The sequence below is a fragment of the Hemicordylus capensis genome, chromosome 2 (assembly GCF_027244095.1).
Source record: "Hemicordylus capensis ecotype Gifberg chromosome 2, rHemCap1.1.pri, whole genome shotgun sequence".
Taxonomy (NCBI): Eukaryota; Metazoa; Chordata; class Lepidosauria; order Squamata; family Cordylidae; genus Hemicordylus; species Hemicordylus capensis.
This window is the reverse complement of record NC_069658.1, coordinates 1,186,352-1,208,618: the sequence shown is the minus strand read 5'-3', so window position 1 is coordinate 1,208,618 and position 22,267 is coordinate 1,186,352. Positions and strand designations below refer to the sequence as shown.

At 62.4% G+C, this 22,267-nt stretch overlaps 1 protein-coding gene across 1 annotated transcript in view; it reads right to left on the bottom strand.

The window, feature by feature from the left end:
• Positions 1-20,753, bottom strand: part of ATOSB (atos homolog B) — a 35,199-nt gene extending 14,446 nt beyond the window's left edge. Inside the window, exons 1-2 of the mRNA XM_053297562.1 lie at positions 20,467-20,753; positions 1,342-1,557 (exon numbers count right to left, since the gene is read on the bottom strand). The gene's annotated coding sequence lies outside the window, so the exon portion shown is untranslated. The remainder of the gene's footprint in view (positions 1-1,341; positions 1,558-20,466) is intronic.
• Positions 20,754-22,267: the final 1,514 nt, after the last annotated feature.

The window sequence follows — 22,267 nt, the reverse complement described above, 5'->3', positions numbered from 1 at the left end:
AAAGCAGCAGCGGAGAGAGAGGAGGTTCTCCAGCCACAGACCCCAGGAGGGAGGCACATCAGAAGGCCATTCGGTCACAGTCCTGGGAGGTTGGGCCAGATGACCCCAAGGGGCCCCCGGCTCAGAAGACCCTGCCGGGGCCCCGCTCACCACCTCCTGCTGGGCCGAGGGTGGGCTCCTGGTGACCACACGCTGGCCTGGCTGTGCCCTGGTGGCTGCGGGGTCCAACGCCTGCCCTCCGCTGCTCCTGCCGCTTCCGCTGAGGCCTGCGGGGAGGTTTTGGGGTGCACGGATGCCAGTGCCGGCAGGCCCGGGTTGTTCTGGCCTAGGGGGGCCCTGGGGGCGCAGGCCTTTCTGGCGCGTCCGAGGGCGGCGGGAGGGGAGCGCTGGGGACCGCCGAGGCGGGGCTGGGGAATGCGGTCGTAGCGCTGGGGAATGCGGGAACTGGGGGACGTGGCGCTGGGGACCGTGGAGGCGGTCTTGCCATCCAATGCTGCAGCCCAGCTGGGGGGTGGGTGGGGGGGCGGGGAAGGCAGGAAAACAACACAGAGGAGCTGAAGGGAAAACGAAAGGGAAAGCAGCCCAGCTGCAGCTCTGAGGAGCGGCCTGCTTGGAGCCTCGCAGGACCCAGAGAACTGGGGAGGGGCTTCCTCCTCCCCCCCCCCGAACCTAACCGCTAACTGATCTGCATAGTCCGGCCTTGGAGTCATGCGGGTGAAGACGGCCCACCTGTGAGCCGCCCTGGGCCCCAGAGCAGCAGAGCACTCCCCCTTCCTCTCCCATTGTCCCCAGTGAAAACTGCTCAGTCCGAAGCGGCTATTTGCCCCGGCAGGAAAGACCCAGAGATGTTTCCCCTCTTGGAGCAAAGAGCAGCATAGGAAGAGCCGTGTGCTGCAGTGGAGCTGGCGAGTGGGGGGCGGGAGGAAAGCAGCACAGCTCCCCTTCCCCGGGTCCGGGTCCAGCACTCCCGCACAGCCACTATCTGTGAAGGTTTAAAGCCAGTGGAGAAACCGGCACCCCCGCCTCGGTCGTCACATCAGCCCGCGTGCTTCGGCGCGGGCTTCTCCGTCTGCCCGGGCACCGGGATCCCCCACCTGGGCCTGCTCCATCCAGTCCCTCTCTGGGCGCCCGACAGCCTCCCCTCACGGGCTGCCGTGCCGCTCCTCCCCGCCGGCCCTGGCAGGCCCCTCTACACCGAGGCCAAGGACTGCTGCTGGGCTACCCTCCTCCAGCCCCTGGCAAACACTGCCCTGCGGCAGGGGCAAGCCTGGGGGGGGAGGAGGGGGAGGGCAGCCCGGCAGCGAACGTGCCCGAGGGGTGGCCGAGCTCCCGAGCACTTACCCCTCTGCAACAACGGAGTCCCTCTCCCGGCTGCCCAGCTCTCCGGCCCCAGCGGCAGACGGCTCCTGGGCGACCCCTCCCCAGCCGGCACTCCCCAGCAGCGGGGGGTGGGGACGGCTCCCACCATCACGGGCTGCGGCTCGCCTTCTGCTCGCCGGGCGCCTCAGAGTCCTTGTCGGCCGGCCGGGTGACTCAGCAGCAGCAGCAGCAGCAGCTCTGGGGAGAGAGAGAGAGGAGAGAAGGCACCCCGTGAGCCCCGGCAACGGAGGCTGCCCCCACCGTGCTGCTGTGCCCTGACCCGCTCTGGCGAAGGCCTGCAAGCACCCCTGCACCCAGCTCAAGAGAAAGACACGGAGTCCTCCGGGAGGAAGAGCGCATTCTGCCCGTGGCAGGCACATCCTCCGGACCGGTGGCATTCTGAAGGCCGAAGGCCTCCCTCTTGACCGCTGGAGGGAGAGGGGAGAGGCCGAGGAGCCGCACAAGAGGGACCCGGGGAAGCACGGGAGCCCGAGGCGGTGGCCAGGGGCCTGCCTCTCCCAGCAGTCTTTTCCCAGCGGCACCCAGGGGCCTCTGGAAGGATCCCAGGCAGAGTCCCCACCCGCTCCTGAGCAACGGCAAGGGAGCCACAGACCACCAGCAGCAGCAGCTGGAGGGGGGCCCCAGGAAGGTTCAGACCCATCAGCCTCCCTTCTGCCCCATCTATGGTGGCAGAAAGCCCTGCTACAGCTAGCTTCTTTCCCTCTCTCTGCTGGGGTCCCTCCCGGTCCTGTTCTCGGCCCCTCGCTGCTCTCCCCTGACATCATGCCCCAAGGCTTTCAGTGCCCCCTAGATCCCAACAGTCACACCCAGCTCTGCCTCTCGACCCCAGGGCGTCCCCCCTCAATCCAATCCCACATCTCGGCTTGATCGCCACATCAAGCTCAACACACCCAAGATGGAACTGCTCATGGTTCATGGCGAGCTCTACCTGATGAATGGCCAGCCTGTGGGAACTGCAGCTCTGGGGTCAGGTAGGAGAAAAAAGAGCAACCAAAGGTGTTGCCGGGAAGCAGAGGCAGCTGTGACACCTTGGCAGCAATGTGTGTGTGCACGCACACACACACACATCCCTGCACATGCAGCAGCTGTGAAAGAGGCAAGCCCCATACTAGGGGTCATTAGGGAAAGGACGGGAAATCCAATGCCCTTTATGCAGACCTATGGGGCAGCCACATCTGAAATCCCATGTGCCGTCCAAACACCCCACCTTTAAAAGAGAGAGAGAGGCTGCAGTGCTGGAAAGGCTGCAAAGGTGAAGAACCAGAGGACGAAGCAAAACGGAGAAGCAAAGCCGAGAGCCCCGTGGCTGAAGTGGCCCCACCGCACCCAGATCAGCCTCTGGCTTCCGAGACCCTGGCCGACTTGCAGAGGGACGCCCCACCCCAGGGCCAGGCAGAGTCAGGACCCTGGGGCACTTGCCAGGCCAGAAGCCAGGCGGCTCTTGGCAAGCGCCTTCCTTGCCCTTGCAAGGAAGGGGGTCAGGGGGGCAGCCTGCTCAGAGCCACATCAGCAGCGGCCTTGTTCTAAGGCAGACCCCCTGGGTCCTGTCGAGCTCAGCACGGTCTTCACTGGCCGGCAGCAGCTCTTCCCAGCCCTACCTGGAGATGCTGCCGCCAGGGACGGAACCTGGCCCCTTCCGCCTGCAAAGACAGTGCCTCTGCCCCTGAGCGGTGGGCCCCTCCTCTGCCTCCCCCTCCCTGCCTGCCTCGTTCCTCCAGGCTCAGGCCCTGTGAGGAAATCCAGGGGAGTCAGGAGCCTGCAGGGCTGGGGCTGTTCCCTCCCTCCGGAAGACACAGTCCAAAGGTCCCAAGAGCGGGGTGGGGGAATCAGCAGACTCAGGCGGCAGGGTGGGTGTCTCTGGGTCTCTCTCGGCCTGGGCAAGTCCTGCCCAGAGTCCCGGAGGAAATGGGCCAGAGAAGCGCCCCAGTGCCTAGAAACGGTTCTTCACCCCCGGCCAGCCCCATCCCAGGTGGGAAGAGTGACTTTCGGAGCAGCCCAGGGATTGAGGGCGCCATGAAGAGCAGTCTGGAAGAAGCCTCTGTGCGAGCAGCTGCTCCTCCTGCAAGGCCCAGCAGCAGGACCGGCCGGCCAAGAGCCCTCGACGCCCTGCTCCAGGAAACTCGCCCTCCTCCTCCATAGGCCAGGGGTCGCTTTCTGGACAGGAAGCCAGGGGGACAGAGAGAAGGCGGAGCGAGAGCAGACGCTGGGCACGTGGCCGTGGCTCAGTGGGGCAGCCGCTGCTTCGCGGGCAGGTGGGCTGCAGCTCCAGGCAGGGCTGAGCAGGACCCTTCTCTGCCTCCAGCCTTGGAGAGCTGCTGCCGCTGCCGCTGCCGGAGCAGACGAGGCGTCTGAAGGCTTCCGAAGAGGAGCCGCCTTCTTTGGTTTCTGTCTTATCCAAGGTGTCTTTGTTTTATTTATGTACCGCCCTTCCAAAAAGGGCTCAGGGCGGCTGCAGAGGCGAGAAAGCAGCTCCCGCAGCTCCCACCAGCGCCCACTGGCCAGGACGCTGGGCTGCCTGAAGCGGAGCACTAAGCGGCTTCCCTCCCCTTCCTTTCCCCCATTAAACAAAACAAAGAACACAAGAGGGCATCCTCCTTCCACATCTCTCCCTCTTCCTAGAGCAGAAGGGGGGGGAGGGAGAAGAGAAGAGGGGCCCCATTGTGCCTCCCTCCACCGGCCCAACCCCCAGGGGGAAGGGGCTGGGCAGGTGGTGGTTCAGCCCCGGAGAAGGGGCTTTGCCCCAAAGACCACCTTCAAGGGAACCAGACCACTGGCCCCTCTAGCCCAGCAGGGCTACAGCTCCTCCCCATCACCCTCCGAGGCTGTGGCGTTCGCCCTGGACACCATGCTCCCCTCACGCAAACAGCACCCGTTTGTAGGAAACATCTAGAGCACAAATGGGGAAAGTGGGTCCAAACGGGGCTCCTCCTCCTCCTGCTCCATCATCCCAGTCCCCACTGACGGGGCCTGATTTCCCACAGGGTCCCCACCACAAAGCGGCTTTCTTCTTGGCCAGGGGATGCAGGAGGGCAAGCGCCAAGGGCTGTGAGCAGTCAACGTCTCCCGGGTGAATGAAGACGGAAGCCTCTCCCTTTCCCTCCAAGCAGATTCACACACACACACCCCGCCCGCCGCTGGCCCACTCACCGCTTCTGCAGCACCTTCCAGACGCAGGGCTGCAGCAGAGCCCCTCTCCCATGGCACGTCCGCAATCCGGCAGGGCAGCGGGCTGGGCACCTGAGCAGGGCAAGCAGAGCAGGAGGTGAGGGCAGGGGGCACTCTGGCGCTCCCGAGACGGGCAGCCCCCCTGCAGGGCCACAGCTCAGAATGAATCAGGCCCAGTGAGCTGGACCTCAGAGTGGGGGGCGGAGGGGGGGAGGCAGGGCTGCCTCTCCTGGCCAGAGCTCCGTTCCCGCCCATCCTGCCCTGCCCAGCATTCATGAGAGCCAGGCAGTGTGCGGTTAACTGTGCCGCTCTACCTGACGAATGGGCAGCCTGGAGGCAGAGCAGGAGAGAGGAGCAAACCCCCCCCCCCGCCTCCTTGGGTGCCCCCTGGCCCTGCGGCTCCTCCCGGGAGCGTAGGGGAGGGCAGGATCGCTGGGGCCATTTCTCAAAAAGGCTGCCAAATCTTCCCTGTTTCACCCTTTAAATGAAGATTCCCATTTTCCATGGTCTGATTTCACTGCACTTTTTCTCTCTCTACAAAGCTTAAAATACTTTCTCACCCACAAAAGGTTTGTTTAAATAAGACAGATCCCTGCCCCGAGGTGCATACACTCAAGATTTCACCATGGGGAAGAAGACAGGGAAGAATGCATGGCGGTTTCATGGGGACACACACTGGGGCAGAGTGCGTCGGGCCAAAAGCTTCACAGAAAAGGAGGGTTTCTGAAGAGAGGCTGGAACTGGCCGCTGTGTCCCTGAAGCGGCTCCCCACCCCTCAACCCCCTTTCTGGAGCCACAACTCCACGCGCTGCTCCACGGCCACCAAGCCACAGGGGCGCGGGGAGCTGCCTTCTGCGGAGTCAGACCCTGGGTCCCGCTAGCTCCCTACGGTCTGCTCTGACTGGCAGCCGCTTCCCCAGTTTGCAGCAGGCAAGGGGTCTTTCCCAGGCTCAGCGGGAGCTGCTGCCACTGAGCCTGGGGCCTTCTGCATGCCACGCAGATGCTTGGCCCCGGCGCCAGGGCTCCCCCCTGCTCCCCCCACCCCTCCACCCTGACCGGTCTCTCCTCCCATTTCTTTCTAAGGGAGGCTCTGGGCAGGGAGTGACTCTGGTTTCCAGCACACCGCTGGCACAACTCAACCTGCAGCAGCAGCAGGGGCCCCACTTCTTCAGGGCCTCGTCTAGTGGCCAAACCACACTTTCCTCTGCTACAACCAAAGCGGCCTGCCTGTTTTCGAATGCAGCAGCAGCACCACCACCACCACGAGGACTGCAAACCTCCTGCTCGAAGGAACAGGCGCCACAAGCCGAGACCCCCAGAAGGCCAGTGCTGCCTGCCAGCCTGCTCCTTCCAGCTCCTGCTTTGCCCTGCCTGGCAGGAAAGAGACAGGCCTCGTGGCGGAGCCCTGGGCACTGAATGCCATGGGAGGGTGCCTCTGAGCATGCACAGAGTGCTCTTCATCCACCAGCAAGTAACCATTCCAGACCCTCTACACAGGGGAGTGGGGATGGAGCCCAGTCATCCCCCCCCCCAGGTGGGGCTCCAGCCTCCAGCCCTGCCCCAGGCCCCTCTTGCCTTTCCGCACGGCAGTCTCCTAACAATGGGCAGCAGGGAAGCAGCAGTGGGGACCCTTCCCCAGAAAAGCGACCACATCCTCTCACCTAAACACGGAGCACACGGCTCGCCATGCTTGCTGGGTCTCCCTCCCTCCCTCCTCCCAGGCAGGGACCCCAAAGCATCACCTCCAAGCCCACCGTGCATGCCAGGGCTCAGGCGTTGCCCCCAAGCATCACCACCAGCCACGCCCCAGAGAATGCCCAGCACCTGCATTATCATTATCGATTTGATTCGATTTGCATACCGCCCTTCCAAAATGGCCCAGGGCAGTTACAGAAAGTAACTCTGGCCAGTCCCGTTCCCACTGCTGGTCTGGCAAGGGCGGCCTTGCCCTGCTCCCGACTGGCCCATCGGTTCCGGGCTGGGCAGAAAAGCCAGACGCTGGGCAGGTCAGAGCAGGCAGGAGGAGGAGGGGGGCTAGGCTCCAGGACACTCACCCCCCCCCAGGCTCAGGCCGCCCTGCCTGAAGAAGAGGGCTCCATTCTGCAGCCCCCCTCCCCATGGCACAGCCCCACACCACTGCGATGCCCAGCCGCCCAGCCTCTCCCCCCACCTTCTGGCCAGGACCTCATCTCAGTCATCCCCGCCCAACCACACTACCGGCACCGGCGCTCCCAAGCTTCCCTCGGACCGCAGAGCCAGTCTGGTGGCAGCAAGCATGACTTGTCCCCGTAGCTAAGCAGAGTCTGCCCTGGTTGCATCTGAATGGGAGACTTGATGATGTGTGAGCTGAGCACTGTAAGAGATTCCCCCTCAGGAGATGGAGAGCAGAAGGCTCCAAGTCCCCTCCCTGGCTGAATCCTCAAGATAGGGCTGAGAGAGACTCCTGCCTGCAACCTTGAAGAAGCCGCTGCCAGTCTGTGAAGACAATACTGAGCTAGACAGACCATTGGTCTGACTCAGTATATGGCAGGTTCCTATATCCCTGGGGAGGGAACTCCAACAGTAAGGGGCCATCACCAAAAAGGCCCTGTCCCTGTCTGGCACCCTCCAAGGCCTCCCCACCACCCGCCCCACGGCAGAATCACAGAACAGCAGAGCTGGAAGAGACTCTGGAGGTCTTTGAGTCCAACCTCTGTGCAGCGGAGGCTGCATCCCTTCCGCCCCTCAGCTGCTCGCCCCTGTGTGAGAGCCAAGGAGCTGCTCAGAAGTGAGGTCTGCGCAGCCAAGGGGGCCTAGGATGGCCACGGACTGCTCTGCCCACTCCCCTCTTGGGGTCCATGCTGGGGGAAGTGTCGCTACAAGGGCCGTGGCTTTGGTCTCAGCTTGCACAAGTCCACAGGCTGGGGACAGGGAGGACTGGGAGTGGGACGAGATGGGCGACGGCTGGGGATGGGGCCCCCAAGTCAGGGAGGGCTGCAGCTTAGTGATGGAGCCCAGAAAGCCCCAGGTGCAATCCCCAGCATCAACCGGCAACCTTTGCGCCCTAGAAGTTATTTCCCCGCTGCGCCATTAGGTGGCTCATACTGAATAAACAATAAAACAAATAAATAGGATCCAGCTCATGGAAGCAGCCCCAAAAGTGTTTGAACCCACGCCACCCCCACCCACGCCCCGTAGGATTTCCAAGCAGGAGTGCCCGTGTGTGGCTGCTGCAAGACGTCTCTGGTGAGCTCCACGCGGCCCTGGGAGAGGCAGCGGAGGGGGCAGCTCTCTCTTCCCCCAGACCCAGATCCACTCCCGTGGCTCTGCAGGCAGCGTCTCCATCTGCAGCAGCCTCTCACAGGGGCAGCCCGGGAAAGGGTGGCCTTCAGGCTCCAGAAAGGAACCATCCGCGTCTCGCCTAAGATTAACCACAGCTGCCAAGAGAGCACAGAGCAGAGGATCAAGAAATGAAGCCCTGGCCAGGCCCAGAGAGACTCTAGGCCAGAAGGGGGAAGTGGACACATCGCAAAGAAGTTCAAGTTGTTAGAAGCCACTTCTAAGAGTAGCAACAAGCTCACCGCCCAAGATCAAATCAGAACAGATCCCGGCCCCTGGAACTGGCTCCCTCACTGCAGCGGGATGTGCAAGACCAAGGCAGGCACTAATAGGCAGACAGGGAACATTAGGAGCCACGAGGCCTACTCCAAGCAGGAAGACGTCTGCCCTCTCGAACACCTCAAGTATGAGGGAATGCAAGGAAGAGACATCGCACAACAAGCAAGAACTGTGCACAACTTCCCAGAGAAAAAGGAGGCGGACTGAACGGTGTTGCCCATGAACGTGTGTGCAGCGGACAGATCTGTGCGCAGCAGAGGAGTTGTTGTTGTTGTTGTTGTTGTTGTTGTTATTAATTCAATTTCTATACCACCCTTTCAAAAATGGCTCAGGGTAGTTTACACAGAGAAATAACAAACAAATAAGATGGCTCCCTGTCCCCAAAGGGCTCACATTCTAAAAACAAAAAAACAAGATAGACACCAGCAACAGCCACTGGAGGTGCTGTGCTGGGGGTGGAGAGGGCCAGTTACTCTCCCCCTGCTCAATAAAGAGAATCACCGTGTTAAAAAGGTACCTCTTTGCCCAGTTAGCAGGGGCTTAGCAGGGAGTTAGGCTCCTGGCTGGGCCTGGGCCTCTCTGTGGATGGAACTGGAAGGATGTGGCCACGTTTACAAGGCTTGCTCTGCCACCAAGGCACCGATTCCACCAATTTGATCTGCCTTGAAAGAACACCGGTGGAAAACATTAGGCCAGAGTACAAAAGCTGCACTAACTTCGCAGGGAAACACCTGAAACCGAGCAAGCGGAGGTCTAAGTTCTCATTCATGGACCGTTACAGAGAAATCCACCCCACTCCTTTCACATGTACCCACCAGAAGTCAGCTACAGAACCATGTTCTTAAAAAAAAAAAAAAAAAAAAATCCGAGCTTAGCCGTGAAACATGTGAAATGAGCGTGCATAGCCACAGGCCCTCCGAGCACAGGCAATGCCTCGGGTAGATTTCAGAGGGTGGCCCTTGACTGGGCGACCGTTGGTCTTTAAAACAGGTGTGGCCAGAAGCAGCTCTTCCCTAGTAGAAGAACGCAGTTAGCGAACGCAGCGCCAGCCCCAGTCTAGCTCCCGAAGGGGCCGCGCAGCCTCTTAGGGAGTTAAATGGCCGGCGCTGCAAATGCAGTGCCAGCCGCACGCCAACTCCCGGACGGAGTCGGGCAGCTCCATTCGGGAGGCGGACCACGCTCCCCGCGTCTGCCGTCAGACGTGGGGGGCGGAATAAGCGGGGCCGCTGGCGGTCAGGCTCTGCGCCTGGGAGCTGCTCATTGTTGGGGGTCGTAATCTGCAAGATGAGTCGATAGAGCTCCCTGTTCTGGACGAGTTTGTACTCCCCTAGAAAGAAGAACAGGTCCGTAGCTTGGGAGTGCTCTTGGACCCGGGTCTCACCCTGGAGCCTCAGCTTGAGGCTGTGGCCAGGAGTGCTTTTTACCAGCTGCGACTGATTCGACAACTCCTCCAGTTCCTTGAGGAGAATGACCTGAAAACCTTGTTACCCCAGCCAGTAACCTCCAGGTTGTACTGCAATGCGCTTGATGCCTTTGAATATAGTTTGGAAACTTCAGTTAGTTCAAAATGGGCTGCCAGGTAGGTCTCTGGGGTATCCCTGAGATACCACATTATGCACTGGCTGCCAATATGTTTCCAGGCAAAGTACAAAATGCTGGTTATTACCTTTAAAGCCCTGAATGGCTTAGGTCCAGGTTACCTGGGAGAGCACCTTTCTCTAAAAGATCCCCTCCACTCATTAAGATCTTCAGGAGGGGTCCATCTTCAGGCACCCCCCGTTCATCTGGTGGCGACCTGCAATTGGGCCTTCCCGCCCCTGAGTTGTGGAAAGCACTCCCCATGGACAGGAGAGGGCTACCTTCCTAGGAGGCGCTCAGGAGAGCCTTAAAGGCCCATCTTTGTAGCCTGGATTTTAATTTGAATTTTAATCTGGTTTAAATGTTTGGGTTTTTTAAAAAACTTTTAATTGTTTTGTTGTTTCTGGTTTTAATGTAGACTGCCCTGAGCCACTTTAGGAAGGGCAGTATATCTATCAATCAATCCATCAAATAAATAAAGCTGCCAAGTGTTTTTCACCCACTGCAAAGTGACCACAGCTTGCCTCCTCATATCTGGGACTCAGCGGTCTCCCCGTGCCTCTTTTTTGCAACAAAACTGCTCTCCATGGGTGCTCTTTTGCTCAGGAAATAACTCAAGGAGAGCTCTCTAGAAGAAATGTAACTTTTTTTATGTATGCAACCACGGCGGCTAGAATAGTATATGCGCAGAAATGGAAAGATAATAAAATGCCTTCAAAAGAAGACTGGTTGCCAAAAATTTTGGAATATGTGGAGATGGCAAAACTTAGAACACTTATAAGGGACGAAAACTTGGAATGTTTTAAAAAAGATTGGGAACCTTTCTTACTTTACTTAAAAAACTACTTTTATAACATGGACCTTTCAGCAGGGCTTGAAATTTAGTATCACAGCAGGATGGGGTCGGGTAAAATCGAATTGTAAGGCGGAGTACAAATGTTTTGTAATATTATAGCAATGGCTTATATGTATAGTTAACAAGAACCGCGCAGACTGGTAAGCGGGAAGTCAACATTTACTTAATTAAGTGTAACTTGATTGTTAAGATATTGTAAAAATCCATAACATTTTAAAGTGGCAAGGGAAAGCAAAGCTGGAAACATCCTCTGAAGAAGCACCTCCGGAGCACCAAAGCGCTCCATCAGCCTCCAGCTTCTGAGGGAAACAGTGAAGAAAAGTCGGGCCTGACCAGGCGGTCGGAGAAGACAGGTCAGGGGGGAGAAGACCCCCATTGTCTCCTGGGTGGGCGGGGGGGGGAGCCTCTCTCTCACAAGCCCAGCCAGTCCTGGCCAGGTGCTGCCGCCGCTGCCTTCTGGGCAAGGTGCCTCTGGGGTCTTCGGCCTGGCCCGAGAGGAGCCAAAAGGGCTCTCAAGGCAGAAGACTGCGGAAACTTCCCACCCCACATCTGCCACCGGCCTTGTCCCCATAGCGTGGTGTGGGGAGGGAATCAAGCAAGATGGCAGGGAAAGAGAGCAGAGGGGCCACACTCCACACAGGGGCAGCAAAGGGGGGCTGCTGAAAGCCCAGAGAGGACACGCTTTCATTCAAGCCAAGGAGCAGCGCGGGGGGGGGGGGGGGCAGGCGGCAGCGGCGGCGGCAGCAGCGAGGACGACACTGGAGTCCTGCTGAGGAATGCAAAAGGCGGGGAGAGGAACAGGGTGAGGGGGCAAGGAGGGGCATGGCCAGCTGCAGGACCCCTCAGCCCTCCCTTGCAGCCATCTCCCCCCACCACCCACCAAGTCAGTAGCCAGCCCCCCCCGCCCCATGTCCACTGCCATCAAAGCCCCCTCGCTCCCTCCTCCCCCACTGCCTGCTGCTGCCCCCCAGCTCTCCCCCACGCCTCCCCTCCCGTTCCGGAAGCCCTCCTTTCACAGGCCTAGCCAGCCAGCAAGGCGGCACCTAGGCTGAGACCCTCCCCAGCTCATCCCATTGTTGGCAAGCAGACGCTGTCCAAAGGAAGCCGTGACCTCTGACCCCAGCGCGCCCTGTGCAGCCAGACCGAAGCACCACCGGGAGGCCCCCAAACCACTTGCCTGCTCTGCAACACCCAGCAGCCGCCCTCCTCCTCCTCCTCCTCCTCCTCCTCCTCCGGGGCGGGCAGGTTTCTGCTCAGCAACTGCACCAGAATGAAAAGGGCTGGGAGGCTCCTGTCAGAAAACAAAGAGGCAGCAGCAGCAGCAGCAGCAGCAGAGGCAGCAGGGTGGGGAGCCAGCGAGCGCCCTGCCTCCACACAGCCGCTAATGCTGCCGCTGCTGCCGCCGCCGCCGCCAAGAGGAGCAGCCAGGAGGAAGAGGAAGATGCCGCTGCCCACACCGGGGCTCCAGCCCTCACCTCTGCAGGCAGCACAACAAAGGCCCGGCTGCCAAGGGCAAGGCAGAGGGCAGGGGTCCGCTCTCCACCCCACTCCCGGTGGGGCTGGGGGCCACAGCCAGCTGCAAAAGGCAAAGTGCCCACCTCCCACAGAGTCGCGCCAGCCCCCTGGGCACGGCCTCTTCTCTGTGCCCGAGAAGTGCCTGGGGGGAGAGTGGCTGGAGCCTTGGTGGGAAAGGGTGAGGGTGAGGGCGCGGCTGCCTCCCAATCCCTGCACTAAGGGGCCCGAGGCGAGAGACCCTTGCTGCCTTCAGACAGGGCGGGATGGGACCCGTTCCCCTGGGAAGAGTCTCTCCCGCCCAGACGGACAGGCCCCCCCATTCAGCCAAGGAGCCAGCACAGCCCCCCCCCACCGAGGGCCGGGCGGGGGGGAGACGGAGCCTTTTCCATGCCCCTTTGGATCATCACAGACCGACAGAGCCACAGGCAGAGGTGCCTGCCCCGCAAGAAGTGACAATCTAACACGCAGCACAAGGCGGCAGAGGAAGATGGGGACGAGGGCCTTCAGCTGGGTGGGGGGCCAAGGGGGGCACTCGAGGAGGAGGCGGCGGCGGGTCACGTGCTCCGGGCACCAGGAGAGGTGAGCCCTGCCCCTCCTTGCTAGGAAATCCTCGGCACTCATCCAGCCGCCTCCTCGGTGCAGGGCTTTGGGCCCTCTCTCGGGGCCAGCCGTCTCCCGTCCCTGCCGAGATGGGTCAGGCCTGCCTCGAGGGAGACACACGTGCCCTGCTGACCTCACATGGCGAGTCACACGTGTCCTTCCCTTGCAGGCAGCCACTCACTCACCCACCCACGCAGAGTGGACTGGCAGCCTCAGCATTCCTTTGTGGTGCCAAAGTCCAGCATTTTAAACAACTCTCCAGAAAGAGTTCCATGGGCAGGGCATTCCCGCCTTGCCACCAATTATACCACGGGGAGGTCAAGCGCAGTCCACGCAGCATTCGGCTGTGGACGGTCCACTCCCCGGGACTTTCTTGCACCCCCACCTGGCACACACACACACACGCCCCCCACTTTCCAAAGCTCAGCCTTCTTCCCCAAAGCCTGGCATCGCTCTGCTCCTGACCCCTCCCTTACTGGAGGCTTTCCCAAAGGCGGCGTTTTAACGCTTTGAGTTCGTGGGGGGGGGGTGTGCACGCAAGTGCCCACGTACATAAAACGAAACCAGAGTTCTGGGAGGAAGCAAGTGGGGGAAATGCACGCAGGGCGGTGCTGGGGCCCTGAGCTGCAGGGCTGAAGTGAAAGGAAGTGCCTCAAGGGGGGGGGGGCTGCAGAGATGCCCTGCCTGCCCCACTGCCCAGCCCTCCCTTCCTGCACCCAGAGAAAACAGCACACAGCCACATGTGGGAGACCACGCCCCCCCCGTTTCTTGGCAAGAGACACAATCATAGAAAGGGCGCAGAGGCCACTGAGTCCAATCCGTGCCTCGACACGCGAAGGACGGTCCGCGGCCTCCACCGTCCCCACAGAGCCATCCACACGGGGGGGATCCAGCGCCAGAGAACCCCAGGGAGTCAGCCAAGCCCTACTCGTGAGGGCCCTTCCCCTGCAGAACAAGGGCTCCCTGGCCCCCTGAGCCCCGGCCTGGCCCATTCCCACCGCTGCACCCACGGATCCTCACCACCACCGAGGGTGCTTGAGCCTGGGCAGATCCGAATGCAAAAGACACGAAGGAGCCTTGGGCGGCTGCTGCTGCCCGCCCCGCTTCCTCTGGCCTGCAGGACCTGCCAGGATTCTGTGGGCCCCTCTGCTGCTCCTTGCCCCCTTTCACCCCCCCCCAGGCAAGCCCTCATTCAGCCAGCTGTCACCATGGCTCCCCAACCTCTCACACCTCCCCTGGTGCTGAGCCGGCCAATGGCAGGAGAGTATGCAAATCAGTCCAGAGAGCCAAGCAACAAGAGAAAGGGGGCCAAGGGGGTGGTGTGGGGCAGGGCAGACCAAAGGGCTGGAGGGGGGAGAGGTTGCCTCCTGTCTGCCCACGGCCCCATCAGAGATGCCATCAGACCCAGCCACCCCAGGAGCCTCTTGGAGCCTCCACGTGGGAGCCGTAAGAAGAGCCCCGGGTCTCTTGCAAGGCACCCCAAGGGGAGGCACGGCCTCCCCCAAGGGCTCAAGGGATGCGCAGGTGCACCTCTCGGGTCCCCACGCAGCGCAGCAGGAGGCCCGGCCCTGGGGCCCCCGGACGGGTCTGCTTCTCATGCACGCCCCGTCACTCCCCCGGATCCCGCCCCCCCCCCCCAGCGGCTCCTCAGCGCACACACACACATGCCTGCCCCGGGGCCAGACCTGCACAAAGCGGCCCAGGCCTCTGGACTGGATGGACCCTCCTGACCCAGGACCAGGGGAGGCACACAAAGAACGGAGGCCTCTCCAGCCCTTCCCGCTTCCAAGGAGAGAGGGACAGAAGTGGCCTCCTGGCCTCCAGTTAGGCCACCTTGGCACGTGCTCCGCCCTGGTCTTGGGTCAGGCCAGGAGGGGTCATCCATGCCCCTCTCCTCCACTGTGGCTGGCGGCCATGGGTGGGGGGGACACCTGTTGCATTTCCTTAAGTTCCAGTTTCCGTCACTGCTGAATCCTCACTCCAGGCGGGGTCCCACTCAAGCCTGTTGTGCGTTCCTCATCTCCACTCCCCCCACCGCCATGAGCCCCCCCCCAGCAGAACTGCACACCCCAAACTGCTCCCCACAGATAAGCCACTGCCACCCCTCACCGTCCTACATGCAGGGCAGAGAAGTGGGGCACGGAGCGGAGGGCCCACGGACAGCCATGCAAGCACCTCTCCCAAACGCCCATCACAGCAGCGACACTTATCCGTGACCAGACGCAGAATCCGGGCCACTTTCCAGCCACTGACCCTCCCCAGGCCTCTCCTCCACGAATCCCAGCACCCAGACACGGCCCTGTGGAGGGGCGACCCTGATGGGGGGCCCAGACCGGCCCCGCTCAGGCAAAAGGTGGGGTCTGGAGGCACAGCTGGGTGGGCTGGAGGGGCCCACGGCTACGGTGTGGGCACAGTACATAGCGGGGCTCTGGCCGTCCCAAATCAGGTCTGCCAGAACAGGAATCAGGCTCAAGCCCAGAGATGTCAGGTTGCCAGAAATGCTGCTGCAGGGGTCAGGGGAGAAGAGAAGGAACCCATATCCCCCCTCGCCCCCCACCACAGAAATGCTGAGGGAGACTGACATATATGGAAGGTTGACGCATCCGAGCAAAGTTTCACTTGCCAGGCAGGAGCGATTCAAAGCCACAGCCCTTGGGGCTGGGTGGGGGGGGATGTCTATGGAGTTGACATGCCCTAGCTTTTAGTCAGACAAGAAGGGCAAGCATGCCTCGGACATGGCACGGAACCTACGAGGCTCCACCCGAGCCCATTTTCCAGCCGCCTGGCCAACAGGGACGGACACAGGCTGACACTTGAGCCGAGGTGGGAAGCCAGGGAGACGTCCCACTCACTCCAGACCCAAGCGGATGCCCCTGCTGAGCTCCCTGGTGACTCTGGGCCAGCCACCCCCTCGCAGGGCTGTGGAGCACAACATGGAGTGGGGTGTGTGGAAAGCCTGTCTGCCCCCTTGGAAGAAAGGCCCGCTTGGAAAAGAAAAGATGCAGGCTGAAGGGACATTCTGCAGCTCTCCCCACCACCATGCGGAAAGAGAACCGACAGGCTGGCAGGAGACCAAGCCCAGGGCCCTCCCTCCTGGCGGCCCTCTCCTGCCCGCCCACCGGCCTCTCACCTCTCCACCGAGCCAGGCCCCTTTGGCAGGGAGCAGAGGCCACCCCTGCCCTCCTCCCAGGGGCCAGCCCTGGCGGGATCCTCCTCTCCTCCGCTGGGCCTCCCTGCCGGCTGACTCACACGCGGGTCGGGTCCTGCCACCACCGCCTCCTCCTCCTCCTCCTCCTCCTCCTCCTCGGCTGAATCACCCACAGCTGGGCTGCCACTCGAGACGCCGCCACACGCCACAAGCAGGCTCTCCAGGGAGGGCATCAGGCCAGGCAGGGCCCTGAGAAAACTCACAGAGCTGCAGGGAGGAGGAGCTGGCGCGGCCGACTTCGCAGTGGGGCTGGAGCCCAGCCAGAGGCCAGGACTAGGGCGATAAGGGCCTTCTTCCTCCTGGCTGCCTTCTGAGGCCTGAGTCAGCCTCACCTTCCAGCCACAGGCCACTTCCTCCTGCAGGCAGCCCAGCTGGCAAGCAGAGAGCAGGAGAGGCTCAGCGGCAGCAAGGTCCAAGGCCCCGCCTGGGTCCCAAGCAGCTCTGAGAGGTGCCTCGGAAGGGAGGCCAGAGAGGGGACGAGCCACAAGAGGGAGGCCAACTCTCTCCGGTGCCTGCAGAGACACCTCCTCAGCCCAAGCAGCCATGCTGGAGAAGGGCCCCAACCCCACCCCGGGCCCCCCCAATTCTGGAGAGCTAGAGACAAATGGATTCAGACAACCAGCTTCTCCTCACTCAGCAATTATTTTGCAGTCACCTGCGCGGATTCTGGAGGCACCACAATTTGGGGAACCAGCAAAACATGAGATGCAGCAGAAGCCTCTTGAGCAGTGGGCCAAACGTGTGCGGGTAAAAGGGGCTGGCCATGCGAGCTGAAGCAAACAGGAAGGAAGCGGCCAGATACTGAGTCAGACCATTAGTCCATCTAGCTCAGTCTTGTCTGCACTAACTGGCAGCAGCTCCTCCAAGACTTCAGGCGGGAGCCTCCCGCAGTCCTGCCTGGGGAACCCGGGACCCTTGGCATGCCAAGCAGATGCTCTACCACCAAGTGGGGGCGGGGGGGGTGAGCTGGTCTTGTGAGAGCGAGCATGAATGGGCATTTGGGTGGGTGGTTACGCTGCAAGGCAGACCCTGTAGGAGGGGATGGAGCCATAATTTGGGGGAGAGCATCGGACTGCAGAAGGTCCCCGGTTCGCTCGCCAGGTCGGGCTGGGAGCAAGTCCTGCCTGACATCTAGGACAGCCACTGCTGGTCAATGTAGTAGACAGCTCTGAGCGAGATGGACCCCGGGTCCGACTCAGTAGAGGGCAGCCCCATACCCAAATCTGGTCTTCTGTGGGGCCCCATACCAACGCTATGGGTCACAGACACAGACTAAGGTGTCCTGCCAGTCCAAAGGAGGCATGGCCTTGGCCTGCTAACCCCCTCCGCCTACTGGAGTTTGAGACCTGGAAGCCCAGGGGGCCTCCCACCCCACCGCCAGCCTGATGGGAGCCCCCCTCCGCCACCCCCAAGCTTGAATCCCTCTGGCCGCCTCCTGCCAGCCTGGCTTGATGCCCTCAGGCCCAAATCTCTTTGGCCCCACTTTGCACCCTGCCCAGAGCCCTCCTCTGGCTCCCTGCCTTCGGCACGCAGGTGGGGTCAGCCCACAACACAGGTCTGCTCCTGACACCAACATATTGCAGTCAGGAGGAGGGGAAAGGGCTCCATTTTGCACTGGCCCATGTGGAGAGGAAAGAAGTCCCACCAGTCTGGGCTCAGGCGGTGCCCACAGGGAGACCTCTTGCCCTCTCCTGCCAGGCAAGCGGTGCCTCCCGCATCACTCACAAGCGGCTCGATTCGCTCCTGCCCAGGGGCACAACTCCGAAAAGAGGGCCCCAACCAGCAGGCAGGCCAATGCCAGGGAGAGGGGAGCACAGTGGGGGTGTGTGGAGAGGGGCGATGGAGGCTCAGCCATCTCACCCACCCCAAGACCCGCCCAGGGGGCCCTGCGGGCATTCATGGAGCAAGACACCAAAAGCCAGGACTGGAGACGCCGCCCACCCCGCCCCGGGGTTCGGCCTCCTGCCCACCCGTGTCACGTGCAGACCTGCAGAGGCCCTTCGGAGGCCTCCTGTGCCCCAAACGCCTGCCAGCTGCAGGGCTGCCGGCCAGCAATGTGGGTTGGCCAAGAGTCCACAACATGCGGCTCGTCCGGAGCCAGGGGGGGGCGCCCTCAGAGGCGCAGCTGCCTCACTTCCCAGCAACAGTTCAGGGGCTCCTCTCTCTCTCCCGCCCGCGAGTCGGCTAAAAGAATGCAGCTCTACCTGACAGATGGGCAGCCTGCAAGCAGCACAGCTCTAGGCGGGGCAGGATGGGAGGGGGCCACCAAGCGGCCTCCTTTGGCCCGCCCCGGCTCATGAGGATGAGCTGCTACTGCATGCATGGCGTCACTGTGCCAGCAACACTGTGGCCTCTTTGAGAGTTCAAAGCACTGTGAGTGTCTGAACCTCCAAGTAGGGATGTGCATGGAACCGATTCGAATGACCAGCGGCACTGCCGGTTCGAGGGCGGCGGGGGGGGGGAGTGCACTTACCTGGCTGCTCTTTCCCCAGCAGCGCTCCATTGTAAAGCGGCCCGGAGGGGCAGCAGCGTATGTCCCTGCCACCCTGCCAGACAAGAAGTAAGCAAAAGTGCCCAGCACATGCGCACAAGTCACACACAAGCGAGTGCAACGTGCGCCGGGTACTAACGCACCCTCCCCTGCCCTTAAAGTAATCCCCCCCTCCGCCTCTGAGCTTCCCTGCGCCGGTTCCGTGCACATCCCTACTTCCTAGAACCCTAACCCCACAGGCAGCGTTCCTTGTAAGAGGGATTCCCAGACGTTGTTGGCCTTTGGCAGGGGATTGTGGGAGTTGTAGTCAACATCACCTGGGAATCCCTCTTGCAGGCAACGCTGCCCACAGAGTAAATGTGACTCATCGTCTCCCTTTTGCAGACAGAGAAGACAAGGCTGAGAGGAAACAGTAAAAGCAAAGTTGTGCCCTTGAGTCGGTGCTGACTCCTGGTGCCCACAGAGCCCTGTGGCTGTCTTTGGTAGGATACAGGAGGGGTTTCCCATGGCCTCCTCCCACGCAGTATGAGATGATACTGACGGGGGTTTTGTGACTAGTCCGGGCAGGGCAGTCCTTGGAGAGCTCTGGCAGGGTGCGGGGGGCCCTGGGGCACCTCAGCCAGTGCGGGGGGGGCCCTTCCGGTTAATTCTATTGGGGGTTAATGGAGCGGGGCCCAGCCCTGCTGGCCATGCCTGAAGGACAGCCCTGAGAATGGGGGTGCTTATCCCCCCCCCTTTTTTCACTGTAAGGTGCACTGGAGGCCTGTGAGAGGTGGAAAAGTGGGAGGCCTCTGAATCCCAGCTGCAGCAGGGGAGCAAGGGAGGGGGGCCTGCCCTCCCCTCCCCTCCTGCCTATGGGCTTCCCGGAGGCATCTGGTGGGGGGCCACAGTGGGAAACAGGGGGCTGGGCCAGCCTGGGGCCCGACCCAACAGGCACTTCTTCAGCAGCCTATGACAACCTACCTACAGGAAGAATCAGCCGATGGAAGAGGCCACTCTCACACACTGGGCTGCCCGGTCGGGGCCCCTGGGCCCTCCTGCCACCGCGCCAGCTCTCTCCTGCTCACCATGGGGCTCAACAAAGTGCCCCTGCCCCGCCCCAAAGCAGCCAGGCCCAGACCTGCCCCCTGCCCAGCCAGCTCAGAAGGGGCAGGCCAGATCTCGGCGCTAGCGAGCAGCAAGGAGGACGGGCAGGGCAGGGCAGGGCAGGGGTCAGGCTGCAAGGCCCGCAGCAGAGCCCCACTTTCCAGGCAAGGGGTCCAGGCACTCTGTCCAGGCTGCCTGGGCATGTCCTCCCTCTAGGGCCAGCCCAAGCGCAGGGTGGATTCCGTGGCGCAAGAGCAAGGCTGCGGATCCCACCCACATACCAGGGACGGTCACACACACACACACACACACACACACACACACACACGAGCCCCCCCCCCCCCGCAGCCCCATCACCACTACTCCCTCCTTGGGGCTCCTCCAGTCTCTCCACGGCGCCCCTGCACCTCCAGCCTCCGCTTCCCCCACCGCAAGAGGGGTGGGGTGGGGTGGGGTGAGCTGCACCCCTCCCTCAGCAACACGGGTATCCCCCCTCAAAGCAGTCAAAAGCACCCCAGTACGGAAACGCACGGCCCCCCCCCCGCGACACCCCCCCTTGCAATCTGGGGCCAGAGTCAAGCCCTCTTGCCGTCCAGCCATCGAGGGGGGCAGATGCAGCCCAGCCTGCAACGGGGGGGGGCGCAGACAAGAGCCCCCCCACCCCCCTGTCTCGAGAGATGGTGGTGCCCGGTGAAGGGGGAGGGGAGGGGGCGCCCACCTGCCGCCGCCCCCCCCTCCGAGCAGGGCCCCACCGAGGCAGCAGCGGCGCCCGGGGCAGAGAGAGGAGGGCGAGGGGCCAAGTCCAGGGGAGCCGCGAGGGGGAGGCGGAAGAGGCAGCCCCCCACCCCCACCCCCGGCCATGGGTGCCGCCAGGGAGGCTGCTGAGTCCTTGCGGGGGGGGGGCGGAGGAGGCGTTCCAGGCGCCCCTGCAAGCGCGCGGGGGGGGGGAGGCGGCGGGCGCAGCCAGCTGCAGCTGCCCCCCGGGCTCACCTGGCGGCGGCGGCGGCGGCCTCCGGCTCAGGCCCTGCGGGGCGGGCAGCCGGGCGCTCTCTGCGGTGCAGCAGGCCCCAGAGCGGCGGCGGCGGCGGCAGCGGCAGCCCCCCTGGCGGGGGCGACGACCCTCCTGCCCCGGCCCCTGGCGGCGGCGGCGGCGGCGGCCTGGCTGCTCCTCCCTGCCGAGGCGGCTCGGTCCATTTCCTCGGCGGCGGCGGCGGCAGCTGCTCCCTCCTGCCCGCCCCCCGGGCAGCCACTGGCCCCGCTCGCCTGCTGCTCAGCCGGCCGGCCCGCCCTCTCCCCGCCAGGCGCCGCCTCCCCTGCCCCCCCCGCTCCCCCAAGGAAGAGGAGGCGCCGCCCCCAGAATGTCACACACACACACCCGCCCCCGCCCCCCCCCCCGTGAGAGGCCCGAGTCCTGCGTGGCCCCCACCAGCAGGGCCAAGGGCTGGGTTGCCCCGCGCAGCGCCCGGCCAGTCCCGGGGGGAGAGGATGCTGCATGGCGCTCCCTCCGGGATGAGAGCGGGCGGGGGGGGCCTCAAATTTTGGAACCTGGTCCTGGACCGCCGCGAGCCCCCTGCCCCCCCCCCCCCGCTGCAAGTTAAGCACCACCACCCCCCACTCACACTCACACAGCGTGACACAAGCAGTATTTTTAAACACAGGGGTTCTTCAGGACACGGACAGCAACTGAACTCGCAAGAAAGCAAGACTGCAAAACAGGCCTATTGATGCAGATCGGCATTAGCAGGAGCATTTCGACACACCACAGATTCCCCATCCCAGGTGTTTCTTTCCCCCCTCCCCCCTCTGTCTCCAAAGCACCCGGCACAGGTCACAACCACACTCAGCCGCCTGGCACTGTGTGCACCAGCGGCGACCACACCACCAGAGACAGATTAAGGAAGATGCGGGGGGGGGAGGCCCTGAAGCCCAGGGGTGAGAGGCGTGCCACTACCCCCCAGGACCCTCCAAGGAAGCGGCTGCCTCCTTTGGAATCCTGCTCCTCCTCCTCCTCCTGTGCATGGGAAGAACACAGCCAGCAGCAGCAGCAGCAGCAGCACCCATCATGCGCAGGAGGAGCGAGGTTTGAAAGGAAGCCGCTTCCTTGGAGGAGGCCCCTGAGCAGGCCCCACTGCATTCCAGCCTGCTGAGGAGCACCCGGGAAAGGAAATCCCACCCCCAAAGGACACCTCATGCACTACAGGCCGCACAGGAAGCCGGAAGGTGGCAGGCTCTACATAAGGGGCTTGTGGACAGGCCTCTTGCCGGCTGAAATGCGCAGGACCCACGTGGCGTGTGGCGGTGGCGCCTCCCATCCCGTCAGATCGTTGGACGGGGTTTCTGTGTGGGGTTGGCTATAGACAGCTAACCATCAATGTTCCAGTTCCAGGCTTCTGCCCGAGAGAAGTCTCTCTAGGCATGTGCAGAGTGCCCATCCACCCAATAGTTCCTCCTCACAGTATTGCATGCCCAGTGAATTACGTCATGCGTGCAAAGAGAACACACTCATACCCTTGCGGTTCCACGGAAGTGTGCTCAAGCCCATTTGTCAAACTGGACGGATCCAGTGGACAAGACTTTGTTCCTCAGCCGCAAACCTGGTGTATATGCTGCATTATCGGTTGCAGAGGCTAGGCAGGCTTCAGGCTTGTGGGACCATCTCGGTTTTGCATTAGAACCCCACTGAGCACTAGAATGCATGATAAACTCTCAGCTGCGACTCAGTGAAAGGGTGCCTGACTTGGGAGGTTGCCTTCCATCATGCAGCAGTTGCTCTCCACAGCTGTTGGCCATC